The sequence below is a fragment of the Acomys russatus genome, chromosome 3 (genome assembly GCF_903995435.1).
Source record: "Acomys russatus chromosome 3, mAcoRus1.1, whole genome shotgun sequence".
Taxonomy (NCBI): domain Eukaryota; kingdom Metazoa; phylum Chordata; class Mammalia; order Rodentia; family Muridae; genus Acomys; species Acomys russatus.
In genome coordinates, this window is record NC_067139.1 from 7,326,967 (window position 1) to 7,337,421 (window position 10,455).

The 10,455-nt window shown below is 42.8% G+C and overlaps 1 non-coding gene across 1 annotated transcript; it reads left to right on the forward strand.

Moving 5' to 3' along the window:
• The first annotated feature begins 10,350 nt into the window (after window positions 1-10,350).
• Trnal-caa (transfer RNA leucine (anticodon CAA)) lies at window positions 10,351-10,455 on the forward strand. The gene is made up of 2 exons: window positions 10,351-10,388; window positions 10,410-10,455. It is a non-coding gene; the product is annotated as a tRNA-Leu (tRNA).

A 10,455-nucleotide genomic window follows, 5' to 3' on the forward strand; every position in this document is an offset into this window, starting at 1 on the left:
TTAAAGGGGTCCTGGAGAGAAGCTGAGGTGTGGCATCCTGTGGCAGGGCCATAGTCCCTGAAGAGAGCCCAAGAGAAGCTTGGTGAACGTGCAGTGGGGACCCTGGCAAACTGCAGACGGCAGGACTGTAGGAGGACCACCAAGTACAGCAGCAGATGTGGAGTGAAGCTGGCCTAAGCAGACAAGTTTGTCATCTGGAGAGGTGGGGCTATGTAAGCCCTTTGAAGCCCAGAAAATCATGAGTCCCAGATGTTGAGCGTTCAGTTATTTACACTATCTGAGTTTGGTTTTCCTTAGATCTGTTTGTGATCATCCCCTGGTTCTACTCTGTTGGAGTAAGAAAGTATGTAACTTGGTTCTTTTTGTCTTACAGGAATCCACTTAATGAGATTTTGGGCATTTTAAAGAAATTTTGAAGTTTTAAAGAGTTTGCATTTTTTTAAGACTAAAATTTTTAAAAAATGTTTATTGTTATTTTTAAGTGTGTATGCATGTATGTGTTTGTGCATGAGTGCAGGTGCCATCAGAAGCCAGGGGTTAACCTGCTGTTAAAAGTTGCAGGTGGTTGTGAACTGCCTGATGTGACCTTTGAAGGATTGTGTATGCTCTTAACCCCTGGCACATCTCCAGCCAAGTTGTGGGACTTCCATACTGTGTTTTGTATTATGATATCATCAGATCTGTGGACAAACAAAAAAGGAAATATAATGGTTTGATAATGATATGTTTGCGTGTTCTATTGACAAGAGGGGCATTTGGGCGGCTGACTTAACTTTTTGCCATCTCGACACAAGCTAAAATCATCAGGAAAGAAGGCACCTCAACTGAGGAGCTGCCTCCATCAGACTGGCCTTCAGGCAAATGTGATGAGGGCGTTTTCTTGCTTAGTGTTGGGTGTGGGGAAGGACCAGCTCGCTGACACCGGCACCGAGGGCAGGTGGTGTGGGCTGCTGAAAACAGCAGTCCAATAAACAGTGGTTCTCCTTCATTCCCTGAGCTCCTGCGCTCACATGACTCAGTGATAGAATAAAGTCTTTCCTCCCGGGGTGCTGGCGGTCAGTGTTTTATCATAGCAATAGCGAACAAATTAAGACACTTGTCGTTTCTGACTTCTGAGACTACATGCGGGAGCCGCAGACTGTTGGAGCGACTCCTCACTTCTTTCATGGAACAGTACCTCTACCCTGATTTTGACTTGTTTTACTAACCCCATTAATGCGGCCTAGTTTGGGTTACAATATTTTACACTAATGGTTAGGAATGGTCCTGCCTCTGTAGTGACAGGACTTAAAAGTTGAAACCAGTGTCTCTCTGCCTCAGTGACTGTCCAATGGCTTTTTGCTCCCTCCCTTCTGTTGGAAGGTCTATCCTGGTGCTGGGTGCATGTCATCTAAGAATGCCCTGGAGTGTTGGTGAGCTGGTGGCCATCATACTCAATTTTCTGGAAGCGTTGAGGCAGTACTCCGGGGCTTGATTGCTTCCCTTTGGGGTGGAGATGCAATGTGTTTCCTTACATGTGGCCTTAGGGGCAGCTCCGTCCCACAGCCTTGCTAGGATCATTTTGAACAAGCCCTGCTTTCTTTTAGGTCCATGCCTTGCTGTGTTTACTACTCTAGTTGGGACTTGGAACTGGGGGAATGGAGCCTAAAAATGAGGTGAACTAATGTCTCACACAGTAGCAACTTTATTCAATTTGCACTCTGAGGGTTAAGACAAATCACCTGAGTAAAGGAGTATGACCACGGGGTATGCCACATTGAGGGAAAAAAAAAGCACATTTTTTTCCGTAAAGGCATATAAACAACCAGTTGTAACAAATAATCTCAAGTAAACTCCTATCCAGTACAGAAACACTTCCCAAGAAACAAGTTTGTGTTTTTGAAGAAACTGAGATGTCATAACAAGCACTCAGAATCTCCCTCAACACCACTCCATTCCTGAACCATGTCCCAATCGATACTACTGCTTAAAAATAAAGTCAATATCTATGTTTTTATTGCCTTTTTTTTTTTTTTTTTCCTGGTTTTGGGTGAAAAGTGGAGGTGGGGGCTATTGATTTTTCCGATATGGGTCTGTAATCCCCTCCTTGCAGGTATAACTGACTTCTCGATGCCCAGAAGCTAACATGGTGCATCCATGGCCTGTAGTCCTGTGTTGGCTGGGCCTCTGATGTCACTGGAATAGGGTTTCTAGGCCTGTGTGAATGCCTCTGCTTATTACTATTATGAGTTTTTGTTTTTGAGACAGGATCTTTTAGAACCAAACTGGTCTCACACTTGGTGTGATCTTCCCACCTTGCCCCTTTGGGTGTTGGGATTACAGGCAGAAGCCACATGCCCAGCTGAGTGCTTGTTTTTAAATTGTCTACGAAATAGTGCAGCTCTGAGTGGAATAGATTGGAGGGCTCCAAACATGCTCACCAACACAAAACAACGAGTCCAAGCTTGTGGGTGATGCCACCATGTACTGCAGAAACCAAGTTATCAGTGTCCCTCAGCTGCCAGGGACAATGGACGAAAGGTTCCCTCAAGGCTGGATTAAGGCCTTGCTGGCTGCGGGGGAGATCTAGTCTGTGGACTGACTGTTCCAACAGCTGTACAAAAGTGGATTTATTGTTTGTGAAAGTTTGGGGGGGCACAAGAGTTTTCCTCATAGAAGCCCCTAATCTAATCTCTGTTTCCTGAAGGAAAACACCAGGCCCATGCATCCTTAGTCCTTACTGTTTGCAGTACCTAATAAAGCAAGACATTCCAGGGGTGCCAGGATGGTATTGTGACCAAAGTCATGCAAAGAAAGTCCTCCAGAAAAACAGCTCTACAGATAATTAAAAAAAAAAAAAAAATCACTGTTTTCTACAATGATTTCTTCAAGGTCAGTGTACTTTAAGAGACAATTATTTCATTCCCATGTTTACCTTAGATATAATGGTTCTACTAGGTTTCCTGCTAGAACGAGGCAGAAAACTAAGACTCAAGTTTTCTGGTTGTAGCTGCTTCTGCACATGGCCTCAGAATACTGGATTCTTTAGCTACATGCACATTCATACATACTTGTTCCTGGTCTAGCATTGTGCTTCCATAGCTGATGGTAGATGTGTCCTAATGAATGAATAATGTCCCAACTCTTCATTTCTTAGGTTTTAAGAAATAGTTCAGTGCCAGGCATGGTGGCGCACACCTTTAATCCCAGCACTAGGGAGGCAGAGGCAGGCAGATCACTGAGAGTTCAAGGCCAGCCTGGTCTACAAAGTGAGTCTAGGACCGCCAAGGCTACACAGAGAAACCCTGTGTTGAGGGGGAAAAAAAGAGTTCAGCCAACCAGGGACCCAGGTGGCTTCCACAAAGCTGGGTTAGCGTCAACAAATGTATTCAGTTCACAATAATACACAACAGTGCTTGACTGACGTTTTCTACACAGTTGCTTAGTGCCCATACCAACTTCATGGAGTGTATACAGTTGCCCTTAGTGCCCATCACAATGTCATGGAATGTATATAGGTGCCCTTATGTTGTTGCAAATAACGATTCAGCTAAAGTGCAGCTAGGAAGCAGCAGAGCCAGGATTCAAGTGAGATTTAACACGGCCACATGCATCAACTTCTGCCACATAATAAATGTATGTACCTACCGCACTCTACATGTGAACTATGGGACAGAGACTTTGAAGCACCAATTGCTGGGTCAGTCTACCTGCCTTATAGCTGTCCACTATAAAAGATCTGCATTTGGAAAATGGGACAGAATCTCAGTCACAAAGAGGACACTCCATATCTATCCAGGAAGGTATCCCACCACACACACAGAGCAATGGGCAGTGTCCAGGCAGACAGGGTCTCAGGGTCTACTTTATACCTACTAGACACCCCACCCCACCCCACCCCCCCCGCACAGTAGTTGCAGCTTCTTGCTATATTTTTATTGGAAGCAGGACTGGAGCAAAGAAGCAGTCTTGCACACAATAAAATTACTGATTTGTGTAAAAATATAGACGTGAACTTAGGCCCTGCAAGATGGCTCAAGGGAAAGGCACTGGCTGAGCAAGCCCAGCAACCTGAATGCAATCCCTGAAACTCAAAGTTAAGAGACTCCACAGAATTTGGAAGCCAATGAAAGAGGAGAGAATGGATTCCACCAAGTTGTCCTCTGACCTCCATGCACCACTGGCACACATGCCCACCTCCATGCTCATGCAGACTCAGTAATACTGAATATAAAGTTTAAGGCTGGCAAGGTGACTCGGTAGGTAAATGTGCCCGCCGCCAAGCTTGACAAACTGACCTCTACACATGCACCATGTATATGAGAGATGGGGGAGAGGTACACATGTGCACAAATAGATAGTTTATAAAAAGATTTTTTTTTAATGTTAAAGGTGAAATTTAATGTTGAGTGAAAAATGTTATCGTCTTAAGTTTATGAACAAAGGATCAACGTTACTTGAGTGTGTAGGAAGATGGGCCAGAGGAACCAGCCAAAGGGTGATATTGTTAAGTAATTTTTTTTTTTTTTTTTTTGTGGTGTTAAATTCATGAATATTTAAGATTTTAATTTGAAAAGTCCTGCTATTTTGAATGGGATAAATGACTTTCTAACTGGCCTGGAGAGGTGGTGCAGTGGCTGAGAGCTCTTGCAGAGGACCCTCGTTTGGATCTGATGCCATTTTCTGACCTTCACAGGAGCCAGGCACAGATGTGGGCACATACATACCGCACGCAAAATCTTCACATTTTTTTTTTTTTTAAGTCTAAGTGAACCTGAAGCTGATTCTGAATTCATTCATCTGCAGAAAGGTAAGGAACCTTTTCTTTTCAGCCCTAGCTGTTCTGGAACTCACTCTGTACACCAGGCTGGCCTCACACTCACAGAGATCCACCTGCCTCTGCTTCCCCAGTGCTGGGATTAAAGGCGTGAGCCACTGCAACCCAGCCAGAAGCCATCTTTTCATCCACTGAATCAGAGTGTGAAGCTGTAAGGCAGACTCAAGGAACAGGAAGATTCTTTACGTTTCTAGTCCTTGGAGCATATAGTTAAATATATTAGAGTCTATAACTCTTAGGTTCTTCCCCAACCCCACCCCATACTTCACCTCCCAGAGTAAAGCAAACCTGTAAGAGACCCTCAGAGGATAAAGGAAAACGCATGGCCCCTACCCTGTATTAAATATATTTAGAACAGAGGATATGAATGACAGTTTCCAACCATTTAAAGGCAGTATGAAAATAAGGACAAATAACTGTCAAATGACCAATGAAAGTTATTTGTTATTACCATTAGTCTCAAATTTAGACCAAAGGATATGTATAACAGAATTACCTCCCTCTCAGCTCCCCTCTGATTAAAAACCTTAAATGGGGGGCTGGAGAGATGGCTCAGAGGTTAAGAGCACTGACTATTCTGCTGTTCTTCCAAAGGTCCTGAGTTCAATTCCCAGCAACCACATGGTGGCGCACAACCATCTGTAATGTGATCTAATGCCCTCTTCTGGCCTTCGAGCACTGTATACATAATAAATAAAATCTTAAAAAAACAAACAAACAAAAAAAGACCAAAACCTTAAATGGCCCTAGTGTGCCAAGGATGGTGTTTCCTCTTCTTCAATGAAAGACAATGACTCTTTGACTCAGATACATAATTAGCCAGTTTTGAGGATAACATCATTTCTGTCCTTGAAAAAAGCCAATTAAGGGTCAGGGATAAGAAGTGAGTGCAACTAAAGAATTGAGGGTAAATGAAACACTGCAGGTGCCCTTTGTGTGCATTACAATAGCACAGAAATGCTAGGCCAACATTTCTCCTTTAGATCCTTCCTGTACCCTTCCACCCCAATACTGTATCAAACCTAGAACCTTAATCACGCAAAGCAAGACTTCACCATTGAGCATAGAGGAGTGATTCCCCTGGCGCAGTCGGCAAGATTTCAGCAAACCAGCAATTCAACCAAGGTTGCTGCTGGACCCTGGAACAGCAGCTGGAACCCGGAGCCTGGGAGTGTTTTCTGGAGCGCCTCGAAGTAGAACGATGAACAGCCAAACAAAACCAAGACCCAAAAAGCCCCAGCATGCATTTCAGCTAGCAAAAACCAAGCCCTGCGCGCCCCGCCCCGCCCCCAACACGCACACACGCGCGCACACACACACACACACACACACACACACACACACACACACACACACACACACACACACACACACACGTCTTCTAGTGGATAAACATCACCTGTTCTCTCACAAGTCTGTTCCCCATCCCACACTTGGGATCAAAACAAAAACATGTTTACCTCCATTACAATTCCTTACCGAAACCTTCTTCCTGACTGATTCTAGATTTTACTAACTTAACAAAACCAAACATAACAGGCAGAGCAACCAGAGAAACCCTGTCTTGAAAAAACAAATAAAAAAACCAAAACACCAAGCATTGCATGCTCTTGGTTACATTTCCTTTTCTGTATAAATTTGCTTGGATCTGCCTTCTGTGGGGTTAATTTTGTATTCAAAGTTTGTAATGTAGTAGGGCATCCACGTTAGGTACTTTCCTGTCTCTTCCTTCATAGCATATACAGTGTTTATGAGATGTGCTCTCTAAATCCAGTTCAAGGTTCACAATAAACAGGAAGAGAATATAGGAGGGAGGGAAAGCTGTCTGTCTGTCTGTCGGGTACTATAAATCGAACTCAGGACCCTCTTGGTAAAAGTGTTTAAGCAATGCAAATGAAAAGACTCCCGCACCGTCTCCCAACTTCAACAATTACTAATCCATGCTGAATTCTATTTTTGAGTTTCACTTAATCTTCACTTCAGATTTCCTTTATTACCTAAAAATAAATTCTGCCAGCCTGGTCTACAAAGTGAGTCCAGGACAGCCAAGGCTACACAGAGAAACTCTGTCTTGAAAACCCAAAAGAAAGAAAGAAAAGAAAAAAATTCTGGACAAGATATGGGGAAATCAGCTTCTCTGTGAAGGGTGTGTGGGTCTCGGGGCTGATCAGCGCTGAGTTCCTCCCTGCTTATCCACGCAGAAAGTCGGGTTCAGTCTCCATCATCCATTATGTGACAGGAGGAGAGCTAAGGCTTTGGGGTTCTGTTGGTTAGGGTTGGTTTGGTTTTCTGAGACAGAGCTTTACTCTATACAAGCTGGCACTGAGCTGCTTGTGATCCAGAATTCCTGATCCTCCTGCCTTAGGGATTACAACTGTGTGCTGGCTCTTTTCTTTTTTTAACTTGTGTAGTCACCTGTTAGTTTGTGTTTTTAAAAAGTTCCTACCACTTCTTCCACTTCTGTCAGACTTTTCAGATCCCTTCTTGTAGAAGATGCTTTTTGTTAAAATGTAGGATTGGGGGTCTGGAGAGATGGCTCAGTGGTTAAGACCACTTGCTGCTCTTACAAAGGGTTAGAGTTTGGGTTTTGTTGTTGCTGTTTTTGGTTGGTTGGTTTGGTTTTGGGGGTTTTTATTTATTTATTGGTTTTTGTTTTGTTTTGTTTTGTTTTTGGGGGGGGGGGACAGGGTCTCTCTGTGTTAGCCTTGGCTGTCCTGGACTTGCTTTGTAGGCCAGGCTGGCCTGGAACTGACAGCAATCCACCTGCCTCTGCCTCCTGAGGGCTGGGATTAAAGGTGTACACCACCACACTCGGCTTAAAGGGCCAGAGTTTGGCTTCCAGTACCCATATCAGTTCACAGATACGTGTAACTCTAGCCCTCTTCTGGCCTTCATGAGCACCCATACACACATGCATACACTCAACAGAGATATATACACAGAATTGGAAAATAAATCTTTTTAAAAAATTAATGTAGGATTGCTGGGGATGAGGACAGGAAGTGGCAAGTGTGGGATGGGTTTAAAAGAATCTAAGAATTTATAACAAGCCTTATGGAAGCTTATTACTTTGTAAGCTAATTAAAACATGATTTTTAAAAAGGAGTTTGAACAAGGCACACTGTATGAGCAGAACATACTTCCTCCAAAAGACATAGGTTATTAAGTGAAAAATCTCAGTGCCAGGTGTGGGATATTCCCCCATGAGTTTTTTTGTTTTTGTTTGTTTGTTTTAAGATTCATTTATTATGTATACGGTATTCTGCCTGCATGCCAGAAGAGGGCCTCAGATCTCATTATAGATGTTGTGAGCCACCCTGTGGTTGCTGGGAACTGAACTCAGGACCTTTGGAAGAGCAGCCAGTGCTCTGAGCCATCTCTCCAGCCCCCATAAGGAGACTTTTTACACCCCAAGCAACACAGGCTATTGCTGTTGACTTGGTTGCCTACCGTCATTAGATAGCAAGGCATGATTGCTGAAGTCATGATGGACTTTGGTTGCAGAACACAAAGAAATCAAGTCCAGACCCAGCAGTAATTCCAGATTGGCCAAGGCTTCCTGGGAAGACTGCTTAGAGCAAGAAGAGAGATGACACGCTTTGTCTGCACTTTAAAAAAAAAATCTTACAGGTCTTTTGCTTATACGTCGTGGTTTCCAGTTTTGTGGCCTCCAGTGGCAACATGTGCATGCAGGCAAAACATGTACACACAATAAGATTTTTTTAAAATGAAAGCTTAGAAAGCAATTTACTGAAAAAGTATACAAATCCAACATAAGTGTTTAAACCTTATAAATCTATTTAAAAATCCAGTTTCATTTCTTAAAATGTTTCGGTTTCTTTTTGTTGTGTGATTTCTTTGTTTCGAAAACAATAATCTGTTTAAGTTTCTTGTTTAATCTTAGCATCCTTTCTTGTTCCGCTTTAGAGTAAATTATTATTATTATTATTATTATTATCATCATCATTATTATTATTAGTCAGTATTAACAAATCAATAAACTCTGATCTTGTGATCCTCCCTTCTAAAAATGTAAGGCAATTTTCTAATACTGGCCAAGAGAGTGGCAGCAGGCAGGCACTACAGCAATCACTAAGAGTTTATATCTTTGTCTGCAATTTGGAGGCAGAGAGCAAGCTGGCTGGGAATAGCACAGACTTTTGAAACCCAGTAACACACTTCTTCCAATAAGGCCACACACCTAATTGGTCCTAAACAGGAAAAACAACTGAGGACCAAGTGTCCAAACATATGAGCCTATAGGAGCCATTTAGGGGACAACCAAAGGCATGCCTTCAGTTACTAAAATTTGTGCAAAAGTATTTGACTACTTAAGAGTAGCGACTCTTACCCTTGCAAATGTTGTGACCCTTTAGCACAGTTCCTCATGCTGTTGTGACCCCCAAGCATAAAACTAATTTCATTGTTGCTTCATAACTAATTTTGATACTGTTATGAACCATAATGTAAGTTTTTTTGGAGACAGAGGGTTTCCAAAGGGATCACAGCTTACGGGTTGAGAACCACTGACTTAGAATGTGTGTGTATTGTGTTGCTTTGGAAAGCAAACGGACAACGTGCGCCCTACACATGACCGGTTAGGAGTTTTGTTTGTTTTTGAAAAATTAGTGTAATTATGGCAAATGTTAGTAGCAGTTATGGCTGAGAGATGAGGCTGTGGGCGGTTTTCAGTTTTGATATGTTTATTTTCTGCGATTCGTATGGACTTTGCAATTAGGAAAAAAACAATTTATAAAAGGTGCCTTAATTACAACCATTAATTATAATGATGCCTTGTTGGGTATCACTTCCTATATAACTTCCTTCCCAAAGAGCAATGGCTTATGAAAGAAAATACAACAGAACTTGCATGCTGGAGAAAGGCTCATTGCTCACTATACCGTGTTTTTTTTTCTAATCATTAAAAATAGATTATGAAAATAAGAGTCTGGGAGTCTAAGATAAGGCATTCTAACCTCAAATTATTATCTTCGTGCTGAGAAAAAGACTTAATCTTTGCAGAAAGAGGGGAAAAAAGTCTTTTTGTACTGATAAAAACAAACATAAAATTCTATCGGTACAAAGTTGATTAAAATGTGCAAGTCTGTATTCCTACTCTTGAATTTAGCCCCAGATACACTGCAGTTCAAACACTGAACGTTCGCTGCGCTGCTCGGAGTGGCATTTGGCCATCAAATGTCACTTCAGTACAGAGTCCGCGGCCTCAGGAGTGCATTTCTGAGGGCCGAAAGCAACACCAGCGGCGGAGATGACCCGGTTTTCCTTCCTTCCTCAAAAATCTTGGCGAACGTGACAGACGGGGAACACATAAGCTGTGTCCTCAAAACATTTGCATCCAGTTTTATGCATGAATTTTTCCCCACTTCTTTTTCCTCGGCAAAATATTCTTCCATTTTAATTCCACAGGTGGCCATCTTTTTTAGTCGTTACCAACAAACCTCGACAATGCTACGTCATCCAGGAAGCCAGGGCAATCTCTATATCAGCAAAAACTCTCCAGCTCGCCATCGTGTGTCAGGATGGCCGAGTGGTCTAAGGCGCCAGACTCAAGCGCAGCTTCCCTGGTTGGGGGTTCTGGTCTCCGTATGGAGGCGTGGGTTCGAATCCCACTTCTGACA